This window comes from Oncorhynchus keta, chromosome 32 (assembly GCF_023373465.1).
Source record: "Oncorhynchus keta strain PuntledgeMale-10-30-2019 chromosome 32, Oket_V2, whole genome shotgun sequence".
Taxonomy (NCBI): Eukaryota; Metazoa; Chordata; class Actinopteri; order Salmoniformes; family Salmonidae; genus Oncorhynchus; species Oncorhynchus keta.
Window position 1 is genome coordinate 18,242,892 of NC_068452.1, and position 14,752 is coordinate 18,257,643.

General features: G+C 41.4%; 1 protein-coding gene across 9 annotated transcripts in view; it reads right to left on the minus strand.

Annotated features, from left to right (window-relative positions):
• Positions 1 to 14,752, minus strand: part of LOC118365195 (homeobox protein Hox-B3a) — a 56,574-nt gene that overhangs the window by 9,343 nt on the left and 32,479 nt on the right. For 4 of the 9 annotated variants that reach the window (XM_035747191.2, XM_052490722.1, XM_035747192.2 and 1 more), the window contains one exon: positions 83 to 149. The gene's annotated coding sequence lies outside the window, so the exon portion shown is untranslated. Of the gene's footprint in view, positions 1 to 82; positions 150 to 1,292; positions 2,124 to 2,164; positions 5,489 to 5,533; positions 8,920 to 10,324; positions 10,466 to 14,752 lie in introns of those variants that run through there. The other 5 variants (XM_035747198.2, XM_035747195.2, XM_035747194.2 and 2 more) reach the window with 5 other exon arrangements.

Here is a 14,752-nt window from a genome sequence, read left to right on the forward strand (position 1 = left end):
CACATCCGTTTTTCACTCCTATTCATAAAAGCGAACAAATAATCATGTGCAATGCTTATATACTTGTAATAGGGTGACTTACCGGGATGATGTTGTTTCTTATAACTGAATTGTATGCAAGAATATTGCTTCCTGAAGGCTTGAGGGAACTGCAGAGGGGGTGGGGGGGTGGGGGGAGAAAGATGCAATCAAAGCAGGTCGTAAAAAATCCAATACAGTGCATATGACCTCTTGTCTACAAATCGAAACACACGGGCATCCTGAGAGTTTACCACAGGTGACAGATATCGTTAACCTTAAATTATTCCCGTGGAACCACGGAATAAATGCAAAACCAAAGGAAATAATCCAGAGTGTTCTCAGGAGCCCAATTTATTGATTTCAATTAACTATCAGACTACATAACATATCTCCCATGATTTATTTTGGAGATTCTGTCATCTCGCGCAGTAGGTCTACATATGGAGCAAGTCAATCAATCCACACGACAGTGAGGTTCATGTTGAATAAATAAACAAAACATGTTCCCGCTATGTTAATATACGGAAAAGCAAGTGTGTGGATATTGATGCGATGTTATTTTCCTTCAAGGTTGCTCGTGTAGCAAGCATGAATGAAGAATACATCAAAAATCATCCATAATAAGTAGGCTAGTTGTTGCTATGTTGACAAATACTAATTTATTATAAATGAAGCAATTAAAAAATAGTCTACCAATCAAGGCAATATAGGGATCAAAGTATGTTCTACTGACAATCATATTCTAATAGCCTAATAACAACAACAATAACAATAATATCCATAGGCTAATAATAAGGAAAATAATGAACACAATAATAATAGGGGGGAAAAGTTATAATTATTATAATAAAGACAGCTATAAAGATGAGAAATAGCTTACAAAGTCCCAATAAACGAAACAGTTCAACGAATGAAATCGAAAATAAACGAAAGTGTAGCGCCCATTGAGAAACGCCGTAAATAAAAGCCCCACCATTCTGGGAAAATTATCCCAAAGTCTAGGTAAATGTAGCACTATATCCAGTTTCAGAGTAAAAGTAGACAGAAAATGGCTTTATCCAGAGACAGGGCCGGAGCAGAAATGAAATCAAATGGCCATGATGGTCTGCATAGTAGCTCTTATTAAAAGTGGAATAAAAACGTTGGACGCTCTCGTTCGCCGGCTCCTGACAGCTACCCCAAACACATAAATCAAAACGAGGATTCCCCGACCTCCCCGACTTTTGCGGCCTATAGCGATATAAAGTTATTTATTGCATCCCCGCACTCACGCACAGCATTGGCTCGCTTCCATTCCCGTTGCCCCGGTTTTTACTCCACTGCTACCCTGGTAGTTTTGAAGATTTTCAGCATCGATAGCTCGCTCGACCCGGAGCCGTACTGGACTAACCTAAAGTTACCTACAAAGTGCAGGGTGCTACAGCCCCCGCAGCCAGCAACGCTGCACGCTCAGAACAAAGGGAGGAGGCAGCGACAAGCAGAAGAGCTGATGAGCCAATTTTTTTGTGGAAAAAGGTTGAAAGAAGCCACGGGGCGAGGAAATTCAGAAGAAATGACGACTAACCAAGCACTAATTCAACGAAAATCATCCAAAAAGCCTGGCATGTGCTAAGGGCTATCCGAATAACGTAGACAAACAACATAGGGATTTGGCTGGTTCGTTTCTGCACGGGTTGCAACAAAGGGCTCCTGCATAATTTATCAAAATGCATATTAAGTGGATGCACAGGCATTAGGGGAATGGGGAATGCTTGCCTACTTGGTCATTTTCTATCAAATCTACGCCAATGATCAAATCCCAAAGCCCTGTAGCTCCACACTAGAGCCCCAGTACACAAATAGTTTCTCTCCAACTTTATTATCAAGTATTTTTTTCACTCCCCCCTCCTCTCTCTCTCAACACTCCGTTAGCGGTTCTTTCACCAGCAATTGTCTGGCCATGTTTCCCTCACACCCTCCGTGGCCATTCGTTAACCGAAAAACGGTTCTCCACCATCACAACTTCTACGTGCACCATGTTAATGAACACGAGCTGGGTGCAAAACAACCGAAATTAACAGGCATGCAGCGGGGCTACATCTCGATGTGACGGATTGGCGTTCGGTTTTCCAAGTGACCTTTGCGTTGAAGAGCAATAACTCACCAGATTAATGATCAATCAACGGAAGAAGTCTACTTTGGAGTCCTCTCTTAATGTATTATATTTATGTATTAATCCGGGCCTTGCTGTCCAAGGCTTTCAAAGGGCCTGCGTGGGCTTCTGGAAGTCAGCGAAACGCCGACATCCCATTTGTTGTGTAATTACCAGGCAGTTGTTAACAGCAGAGTTAGTGACTGGGTGAAAACATAGCCAGCAAGCAACAATAAGGTCCTTTCCAAATCCAAAATAATGCCCCAGTATCATGCGCTCACGTGATGCGCGTAGCTCAACATACTCTGGTTTTGATATAATTCTGGCTATTCTTCATCCCTTGTTTGGTGCCTCCAAAACGACGGAGAAATATATTTTCCTTCACATTTTCCGGATTGGTTGCTTCTCTGACTTTTGCCCCACTTTGCAAGGCACCACCCACCCCCAAAATTATATTTTTTTCCCCCAATCTCTGGGAGGGTGTAGTTTTCATCGGGTCCATTCGCCGAATTCCGCCACCTTGAAATGCAATGAGGTCTAACGACTGGCTTCCCAAATGGCAAATGACAAATTGTTCTAAACGACGAGAGACATGATACATCTTATTTTCTCTCCCATTCTGCCGGATGACATGAGACTTTCAACACCATGGACTTAGTGAGAGAGACCGGTGGGGATGCGAGGCCTCTGCCTCCAATCTTTGGGTGATAAAAGGGTTTTCTGCACTGCTCACTGGGCGACTGGTGGAGCAAGGGGGCATGGTTTTACACCCACGCAGATAGCCTCTACTAAAGATCTCCGGATTACAATTCAACTCCCATTTGAGGCCCGGTGACCTGAGCGTTATGTCTGTATCCTGTGGAGATAGTTGTGATTACGCAAGAGAACCTACGCAAGTTCAGAAGTGGTGTGCTAGTGTTTGAATAAGAAACATGGGCAAATGTGTTTATGCAAGATTAGCTCGTTGTGCTTTTAGAGGCGAATGTCATTAGGTCACATTCTTATGGTGGCGTTATAGCTAAATGTACCAAGTGTTCATTTCATTTGTTCACCTCATTTGTTGGAGGTGCGAATGGAGAGGGAAAGGTGCCAGTGAAGAGGGAAGAAATGGATGCCTTGATATGGCATCAGTGCCGCTGACTTCTCTGCATATGATGGACTTTAGCTTATTGGCTTTTGGTTGCAGAACATAGAACATCTTCATGTTCTACATTCTCAACAAGGAATCCACTTCCATCAGCTAGTTTCATTGAGAGATCAGGGTTAATCTTTATGAGAGAAGGGCTCTAGGTGGTAATCTTTAACCGGGAATTCAAAGAGGGCACTGACTTGGAGACGGCTGGGGTAGAGGGGCCTTATAGGTCACAGGACCCTTTCTGTTCCAGGGAACTAAAAAAGTGTCCACCTCACCAATATGTGAGGATGGGGTGGTGTGACCGGGCTTTTAGTGAATGAATGGTTAGATTTAGCCCTACAAGGTTTTACTGGAACCTGGAGCTACTTTCAATATAAAACTACTTAAATTGAACTTTTAGATTTTCATAGTACCTTTTTGACATTTAATATGCTTCAGAGATTATGCTAATGATGGTTGTGTTGCGGAGTGATCCAAGGCGTCTTAAGCAGATGCCACTATAGGAAATAACTTGCATAAAGGTCATATGGACGCTATCCGCAGCTGTCAGATATTATATACTGACACACAGTAGTTTTACTTTCCCCTTTTCCATTGGAGAATGCCTATATTGTCAGTGATGTATGATAAAATCAATTAAATCATGGCCACTTAGACTTGTGTGGTTTCATTCAGTTTTCCATCACATGACGCACAAACTACCAGGTCATGATTTCCACGGAGCTATCCAGCTAATGGTTGATATGCAGTACAACCTATAGACAAAGTGAGTCTATGGGAGTAAATGAGTTTTATAGAAGTATAGTGGTAATGTCAAAACATGGTCCTCATGTACTGAGATAACCAATGGACCAGATTCAAATCAAAGTGTATTGGTCGCGTACACAGTTTAGCAGACGTTATAGCGGGTGCAGCGAATTGCGTATGTTATTAGCTCCCAGCAATGCAGTAAAGTGTCAAACAGGTACACAAATAATGAAATAAAATGTTAAAAACCCAGAAACAACAACAACAACAACAGCACAGGTGTCCCACGTATGTGGGTGTCTATTGTTTGTTTTTCCTTTACGCGCAACTTGTACGTTGAAGAAGCTAGAGTTGGCATGATGTTCGTGTTGGTTCCTATATAGTTACAAGTCCACGTGCCTTGTAGATGTCTTTCTTTCACTGACGTCTTGCTCGTGTTTATCTCGAGGGTAGTCTAGATCATGATTGCATAGATAATGTGTTTACAATGTGCACTTGTAAAATGGCAGTTGCAGATAATCGGTTCACAATGGTTTTACATTGTGCAAAGTTGACATTGCATGTAATAGCATGATTTAATTTACTGCATCTCTTGCTGTACTAAGTTCTCTATTTGGAGTTTGCAGATGTACAGACCGAGACGCATGGGAAGCAAAATGATCAATTACGGTAAAGGCTCACAGAGGGCCTCTAAAAATGCCTATCTTACTATTATCAGTCAGCTCTCGAGGTCCTCTGAAGTCAACATGTTCTATTTTACTAGAACACCTATTTTGACACCTATTTGACAATATCTTTCCCATGAACCTCCAGGTCGTGTTAGAATTAATAGCGCTAATCTACATTACTTCACATAGTCTAAAACGCCATTTGTAGGTTTGTGTGGCGCACAGGTTGTTCCACAAACAGCAATAATGACAATAATAACAAAGAGAGCACGCCGTGATGGGCTTGATAGTACATTTGGATTCCCAGGGAGACAGAAAAGCCGAGGCTAGATTGGGAGCAGCTAGAGTAAGCAATCCTTTCACACGGTCATAAATCAGGAGCACATGCATCTTCTTTTTACACCTAGCCATCAGATCCATTCACCGCGACTCCCCCACTCCACTCTCTAAACATTAGATGCACCGCACTTTACGCAATGAGTAAACTTTTAAATGGGGGTGTGGGAGCCCAGATATTAATGCTTGACAGAGAAGTAGAAAGAAGAAGAAGGGGGACAGGCAGGGAGAGGTACAACAAAATGCACTGAGAGGGAGAGAATGGAGAGCGGGTGAGGGAAAAGAGAGAGAGGGGAGCGAGTCGCCCTTTAGCCCTCCTCGGTTACCTATTCGAAGGCATCTGTCTTCGGCTATTCGAAAACACAAAAGTTTGCGAGCTCAGGCACACCCAAAGATGGGTCACACAACGGATAATTAATGACTTGTCTACAGAGGAGCATAGAACACTGGGAAGAGCCCAAGCATCCGGCGTCAGTCGATGCCTGAAAACCTTACCTGACTTACAGCACTTCTCTGGGTCTCATGAGCCAAGCTTGATCAGGATTATCTACTGTAAACGCGCCTGGAATATATAGTGTTTTGCTTGTTGGTGACCTTGGATGCGTTTTGCGTAATTTGGTAATGGTATCTTTCCACTAAACAAAACAAAATAAGATAGTTTACATGGCAGCTTTGGAAAGCTATAAATCCTCAACCGCGAGCAGGACGGACTGCTCACAACACATGCGCGCGCGCACCCATCAACACGACGGGGTCTTCCGAGCCCGAGTGCTCCCGAACATGGAGCACCCTTTGCACTTCCGAACTCTTCGAACCCTGCATGCGATTCCTTCGGGCTTAGCAGTCAGCACCAGGCGACAGAGTCCACCTCTACCCTCTACCTCTTTTTTTCCGCCTATAACTGCTTGCGTGGAGCAGGGTGGATTGACACGGTGAACTACTGAACCAGTGGATTTACAGGACACACAGGGTGGAGAAGGCAAAGGGGTTCGTCTGTCCAATAGGGATCTGACTGCACGGCTGCGAGGCCGACACGCGGGCCATATGGCGATTACAACCTGCGGGCTTCTGCAGGGGTGAACGTGGTCAACCTCATTCCGATACTGCCATTTTCTTGCCAGAGTTAAATTCATTTTTAGGCTGGGGGTGGTTGGCGGGTAACGGGTAGTATGTTCTTCACGAATTAAATAGGCTTGCATCATAGCAGGGGATATAACAATAAATTACCTCTATCTTGATGTGCTGTAAGTAAAGCTCTCAGCCTGTGATTGTTTTTTGTCGCACTAACGTTTGTACATTTTGTAAAGATTATTACGTTTTAGAATTTGTGACTAAGTCGGATGCACTTGGCTTTGTTTCTTGGCTGATCCTTTTTTTGCGTCTGAGTGTTATCTGCCTACGCTCAGACAACACACACACACACACACACACACACACACACACACACACACACACACACACACAAGAGATACAGGGTATGGAGAGGGTGGTAGAGACACCCACACGAATAGTGGGAAGTTCAATTACACTGATGCAAATGTACACGATAGTATCCGAGTTATTTTGAGTCCTGCATGAAAAACCTTGCCTTTCTTCTGAACATTTCCGGCTTGGTACTCTTATCGCTCCCCTGCATGCTCTTCAACCGGGTGAAAATTCTCCTTGCAGCCTCTGGATACGGTTTCACCGGTCATTTTTCATGCGCTTTTGAATTGCTGCTCGTGTAGATCATTATAAATTAGCGCGGGGCTTCATATTGATTTATTTCCGAAGGGGTAATCATTCCTGCATTACTGAAGGCCGGGGAAATACCTACCTGGCCAACCAATATCTACATGGCCCCCTGAAAAGAATTAGGAGATTAAAATAGACTACTCACAAGGATAATAATAATACTGGTAATATAACTGAGGGGAAATAACAGCTATTATTTTCAAGTTGAAGATTCAAGTTTAAGACTAATATGACCACTAGATTGATATTTTAGCTGTATTTTCACCTGCTTTTAATAGATGGTTTGGGGAGCTATATTATTGTGTCGCTTTTGGGCAAGTCATTGAGCATCTATTATGTCAAATTTCTGCTTAATATTATGGCTAAGGGTGGCCAATGTGACTGAAATAACGGGGATACATATTACGCTTATGTTTAAGTGGATAAATGCAAGATATGTTAGATGGTTATATTTCCATTGCGTAAAACTTAAACTAAAGCTTTCGATATTTGTTTTACAATGGGCAAATATTGCAATTATGGAGCTAAGTTAGATCGAGGTTAGGACAGGCTTTAGAATGAACAGTTCTCTCTTGCTTGGATATATTAAAACAATCCCATTGCTTTTTGTGGAACTCTTGTCCATGTTATTATTTGGTAGATACATGTGCTACTTATTTACGCGTAAATTAATGATTAATGGTACGTCTTTTGTTTTTTTGTTTTGTCCACAGGAAAAGTATTGTGTTCTAGTGAATCTTTTGTCGCCCTGCAGTGTTATGTACCATGCATGCTATTTTATGTAAAGGTTCCGTTATTGTTTTTATACTACAATGAGTGAAGTAAAGCAGTCTCGTAGTCTATCTATAATTGTAAAAAGGAAGTGCAACAATCGAATTTAAGCTACCTCCAAAATACTAGTGTTATAGAGCCACCATGTTCTTTGTGCAAACAAATTGCATTAAAAAAAACGGATGGAAATACATTTACCTCGATATGTTTGCTGTAGCACAACAAAACGAATACTTTGAGGTAAGCAAGAGAATATTCTGGAGAAAAGGGGCTATGGTGTATTCTTGCAGGGTCGCGCCTTTTTGTGAGAGAAGGGCTCAATATGGCTGCCATATATTTGTATTGTTCCCACTGCTGTTGAGCGGGAAGATGCGCTCGTGCTGCCTTGTCTCTTATGCGTGGGATTCTAACGACCTTGTCTGGGACACAAAACATGATAAACAATAATCAGACACACTTACGCACACATACATAGAGCCATATAGAGATATACATATAGAATCTGGACGCCGTGAATCAGTTGCAGGTTGCTGAAAAGGTTTTTGAAGTGCAATAGCTATAGCTATAGAATCGCTATAGAATCGAACCAAAGAGCAGAGCCATTCAAACAAAGGGCCCACATTCAGCTTTCAACCTCTAGTTATGGCAGGGAGGGGAATATAGACCATTTGTAATAGTATTATACGGATGCTATTATAGAAGCCTCATGTCCCACTGTTGCTACCATTATATGCTAATTACAAGTATTACTAATAATCTATTTGTAGGCTATTTACGTGTATTAGACCTGTGCGTAATGCTAATAGTTCGGTTTTTACTATATGCTATTAGCATTTGTCTTGGCACCATGATTATGATGCACAGTTGTTTCCAACATAATCTGAGCACCCAGCCTAGCTACCCATCTGACTGGCATTTGGAATAATTTTTCCAACGCTGGGCTGTCATTGAAATCAGACATGAGGCGGTTTCAGTGAACAACGGTGATCTCTTACGCGCACAATGTCCCCCTTCTCATTGCCCCCTGAGCGTCCACCGAAATGAGCTGGAATATTGTTTTTGACACAGCGCCCGACATCAAGGAGCGCCGCTGGAATAGACATTTTGAAAAGTGCTGCCCCTCGCTGCTAGGCCCATTAATATTTGATGGGAGCCACCGAGTTGTTCTAATTTTGTTACACAAAGGTTTACACTAGCGAGGCGAAGGGGAGGATTGTGGAAGGAGCCAGCCATGGTAATGACATTTAAGCTGTTTTGTATTCATGAATACAAGGAAGCACTGTATAATAAATATGTATTATTATTATTATGCCTATTATTATTATTATCCTACAAAATACTGATTTCATTGACTGTATTGTCATCCTTTTTCACACCAAAATGTGAGTAAAACATTTTCAAGTGGGAAAATGTTGCAGTCTTTGTCTGTCTTTGTAGTTTGCTCTTTCAATGGCATCAATGCACCATACATGTGTTATATCCACACCAAAACAACGTTATAACGCGTCATATACAACATTTACTACCGTTAGCCCAGAAAAGAACCCCCCCCCCACCCCCCCAATGCCACCACAACCAATAAAAATGGTGACTGTGCTATAACACACAATAGTACAGTATACCAAATAATAAACAATACTATCTGCTGTTTACTAAACATGGTGAAATGTGGTGTAATTCAGAAATATAAGCTACTGACATAAGTAATCGAATGTTGCATCATTTCAAGGTCGAAGAAAATCCACAGAAATGTCAACGAAAACATCTGTCAAAAAATATTCTAAAAGAAATCCTCCAGTCCCTTTAGCTACAGTGAGTCGATACTATGCTCTTCACGCCACCCCTCTATACAACACTTCCCACCTAGCTGAATTATAGCCTACCCTTCTCCTAATTTTGTATTCCAATTAAGTTGTCTATCCTGTCCAAAAAAACGTCTGAAGCTCAGGTATTACACCTCTGGCTGTGAATAGGCCTATGCTGGCGAGCTCCGGCGCTTTTATGAGATTCAAATTGCGACGAGGCGTTCCCGTTTTGCCAAATTTAAACAAATCTTCCCTTAATTGGTAATCGCATGTGCAGTAACTCAAGACCTCGAGCTACTTAGCCTTCATATTAGTTGCTGATCCATTGCCGTAAATCGCCCGAGATAATCAACTGCGGGGGGAGAGAGGAGTGTGAAAAAGGCAAAAGCTTTTCTCGACCGACGAGAGACAAGAAGCACCGAAAAAGCCAGAGTGAGAAACGAGGATCCAGGAATCTCTTCCTCATTCCCGCGTATCATCACTCGCCAATCATTTTCCCCGAGAAATGATTTATCGCGGAGACCGCCATAAACAACACAACTCCCTCACAAACACACAATGGCAGCCCGCTGCCGCTGACACACATATCACAATAAATCAAGCGAAGAAGCTGGCTGAAAAGAAGAGAGAGGGAGAGAGAGAGACATGCAGACATGAAGAAGACCGAGGTGGGATGGGGGCGGATGAGAATAGTAATACGACTGCTTTTAAAATATATACATCGCTATCATTGCATTGCAATACAGTGCAGTACTATGATAAGTAACGGCTAGCATCGTTCATGTAACCAATGCTGAAGTCAAACGATGGGATGATGGTTGCAAACACATACATGATGTCAAAGTACGGCAAGATGAGTATTCTTGACATATTTACCACAATATAACAAACAGCATATAATTCATTGACTCGGGTAAGCCAACAGCGCAGCAATGCACTTGCGTGGAAGTGGCGTTCCCGTTTCCGCTATACTCACAATGTCCACACCACGAGAGGCTCCCGTCCAAATTTGTTTTATTGCAGCCTCTGTGTGTCTCTCCCCTCTCTTTTTTTCTCCGCTATAGGTCTTGTTTTTAAAAGGACAGTTGAATTTCACGTCAGACACAGGGAGACCATGTCTGCGATATTCCTGACGAATACATATCTATTCTGCAACCTCTGCATTAATTATTTAATGAATCACGTGACCAGGAGGGGGATGGGGTACCTCTCCCTGCACGCTCGCGGGACCACTCTGACCCAACACTCCAGAGCCCACGTTCCAACTTAAATCTTTTACAGAAATATAAAACAAAGACGAGCCTATAGGCATACACCGTTTACTCTAAAGCTCTTTGTGAATGGGAGAAATACGTCTTAGGCTACGTGTGTGCTATGTAGTCTACTGAAATAAGTTATGTTAAGTGGCAATACGAGAGAGATGACATGATACGAATAGAGGATAGTGAAACTCTTGGGTGCGTTCTTTTTGTCTTTATTCCTTACCATCTCTGTTTATGTATTTCGAGATAAGGGTGTTTTTCTTTCGCTTGAAAACAAGAAATCCTTATTTAGATATAGATTTATGCACAGAAGGCGTAGACTAAAAGCCACTTTTGTCATAGCTAAACTTGTTTGATTGGTCTATTGTTGAGATTATTTATGTCCTATTATTCGTTGAAGTCCTTGTTGGTTTGCACAAATCTTTTGTTGACACAATAATTAAATACATTTTTGACCATTCTGGAAGAAATGAAAACGATGCATACACTCTTTCACCCACAGTCAATTTCATAATAACACTATCGTTACTGATGGTGATTCAATATGACACAATTTCTAAAAGATCAAAGAAAACAACGACCTTTTGTGGTATCCTTACTTTCGAACTACTTCGACAGGAGTTGCGAAGTGATATCACACATAGCTGTGCCGACGAGATCTCTAAATGGCAACCATCTAATTATTAACACATTTGGTGGAAGCCCGTGGCACGAGGGGTGATTCATTTTTGCAGGGACGGTTGTGGAGCGAATAAAAGACAGGTAGCACGCGGCAGATAGGAGGAGAGAGTTGTATGGGGCGACACCCTGCCGCAAGCACTTGGCAACAATGGTACCAATCCTTTGGTGTGCTCTGCCATTGCACTCTCTCGGAACAATAGACCTGGGTCTGTGTCCAACAAACCCATGCAGCTATGTCTAAAGGAGAATCCTGAAGGTCAAACAATGGCAGGACTCGGTGCTGTGCCTGCGAGTAAGCAGAGAACAACACAACACTGAAGCTGCTTCCCTTTTCCCCAGGAATATCGTACACAAGAAATTAGACAGCTTGAAGGGAAAACGGCACAAAGGGGTTTGATATCAAATGTAATTACCCCGAGGAATTTAGGAAAGAAATCAACGCTGTGTAGAAAATCTATTTTCCGGCTTTAACTTTGCCCAGCAGGTTCTTTGGAAATATTTGCGGTCGGGGGAAAATGTGAACAATACACGCAAGATAGGCCTTACATGCGGATGGCAGAGTAGAACAATACATTTGTGCGTGTCAGATAAAATCGTTGTATCATTATTGTAGCTTTACTTTCTTCGATAAAGCATAGGGGAGACGCAAAGGGACGACTGGGAAACACTGAAGTCCAAAACTAACAACACATTTCAAGGAGTTGCAAAATATTTCACCCATAATTGAAATCAAATATTTGCAGGGGTGATAGCACTATTAATGATGGCTATAAAGTACACTAATCACAGTAGGCCCATATAAACGCGACAATAGATGACCACAATAAGAACAACAAACGAATACTGCTCACAAAATAATGACACCATATTGTGTAGGCTAATTATAATAGTAATATTAACACCACCAACAACACCAATAACTGAATGAGAATAATAGTGATGATTGCATATATAAATATAAATAATTTTATTTGGACGAAATACATTGCAAGAAAAGGTCTAAGAAAAATCCGTGATCGATGGGAACACCCAAAAGCCTTATCCTTGTAAATTATTAACCTAATCACTCTAGAATTGAATAAAACTGCACTTAAAACTGAAGTGTACATTAAAAAAAATATTGAAATACTGTGTAAATAAAGAATAGCCTACCTGTGGCTTACTGTTGTTTACAGAAGACATAATAATAACAATAACACTAGTCATCATCATCATCATCATCATAATAGTAATAAATGGTCAATAACAATCAATACTCTCATCAGAAACAAAAATCAAATAGCAGCCCATGAAAATCAAAGCTGGAGTTTGGCTATGTAAACACAACGTTATGCTAAAGGATAGGTTTATATGGGGTAGCAGAGATTGATTTACGAAGTCCAACATCCCGGACTTTATTGGGGATCGTAAATCTGTCAGAGCCGGCAGGACACACACACAGCCTTTAAACAAATATATATATTCTGCGAAGGACATGGACTCCATAGGACAGTATTCAGCATCCAGCCAGCATGTAACATAACCTGACATTATACTTTAGTTATTTTAGATATGTTTCAATCAATACTGTAAGCTTCTGAAAAAAAAATCTAAATCTATGGAAGACAGTCTGAAATATGATAAAACATGTAGGTAGGCCTACATGATGAACGGAATCAAGCTATTGGCGTTGCGATAATAATGATAAAGATGAATTATGGATGCTGTTAGTGTATGTACTGTAGCCTTTGATATGCATTTATGTATTATATATCTTATGTATGTATGTATGTATGTATGTATGTATGTATGTATGTATGTATGTATGTATGTACTGTTTGTCTGAATGTATGTATGTATGTACTGTTTGTCTGAATATTTGTGCTATTATCATTAGTAGTATAATTAAAGTAGTTGTAGCTAGTAGTAGTAGGCTATAATTATAATAGTAGTATCATTAAAGTACTAGTAGTAGTAGTAGCTAGTAGTAGTAGGCTATAATAATAATAGTAGTATCATTAAAGTACTAGTAGTAGTAGTAGCTAGTAGTAGTAGGCTATAATAATAGTAGTAGTATCATTAAAGTACTAGTAGTAGTAGCTAGTAGTAGTAGGCTATAATAATAATAGTAGTATCATTAAAGTACTAGTAGTAGTAATTGTAGTAGTAGTAGGCTATAGTAATAATAGTAGTAATTGTAGTAGTAGTAGGCTATAATAATAATAGTAGTATCATTAAAGTACTAGTAGTAGTAATTGTAGTAGTAGTAGGCTATAACAATAAGTAGACTAAGTAATAAAGAGTAGTAAAAGAGGCCAGCTAGAAGTACGCTATAGATAGGAACAGTGCTATTGTTCATTGCGTTATCCATTAGTTATCATGCATTACTACCCTTGAAACGCGAAACTTATTCGCTAAAATAGTAACATATAACTTTTTGTTTATTTTCACATGCCGCATTTGGTGATTATTTGGTGAAACAGCATCATACTGAGCCACACATTCAGACATAGCCCATGGGTCCACAAAGAAAAGGCAAAAGACTCCAAAGAGAACCATCACTTTTCTAGGCAGCTTGTGCAAGTTATTGCGTGCAGACATTTATGCACAGTGAATGTAAGCTATTTCGGAGGCATTCGTGTACACAAAAACAACACCTTACACAGTCAATACAGTAAAATGGTGTACTGTACTATGTATTAGTGGACAGTGGGTTAGAATGTGTGTGTGGGGGGGTGCTGGCAGCAGTAACAACGGTGCTTTGCTTTACTTAATGTCTCCTTTAAAAAAAGAGAAAAAAAAGAAGAAACGCTTCCAGCTTTTGCACACAACGTGCGCGTGCGTTCGCTATATATCTCTGTGACTACATGGCGCTGACCTCCGCTCAGTGGCTTTCCACAAAAATGATTCATCAATGCGCGGAGGCTATTTGTTTTGCAATTAGCGGGGTGATCTAAAACAGGCACCGCACCACCGCAGCTCTCCGGGACAAGCGGCAGAGGCTTCCAACAAATCTTGGAGGGCTTTTAGGTCCAGGGAGGGAGGGAACGAGGCTGGAGGGGGACTGAGGGAGCATGATACAATGCAAAGCGTTGGCATACCATATAGTAGTCATATCTGGGGGGGGGCAAAAGCCCCATGACTTCCTGTGTTATGCTGAAGCTGCTGAAATGTACAGTCTCACTCATAGCGAGGCCTATCAACGAGATGTGGGACACAACCCAAACGTCTCCTATAGCAACCAGTGATTTAGCCTGTATATTTGTGAATCTGAAGGGAACGAGAGAGAAAAAAAGAATCCATGCAGCTAGATAGCTCTGGAGAAGGGCACGGCTGTCTGTTTTCTTAAGGCCCTGTTTGGTTTACGTGGTTGTCTGAGACGAGATAGCACCGTGCCCCGAGGTTACAGTCACCTGGCCGCGGTGTTATGACTAACTCGCCCGGGGTCTTTGCTGGAAATGTAATATGGAGCACTGTGCAGT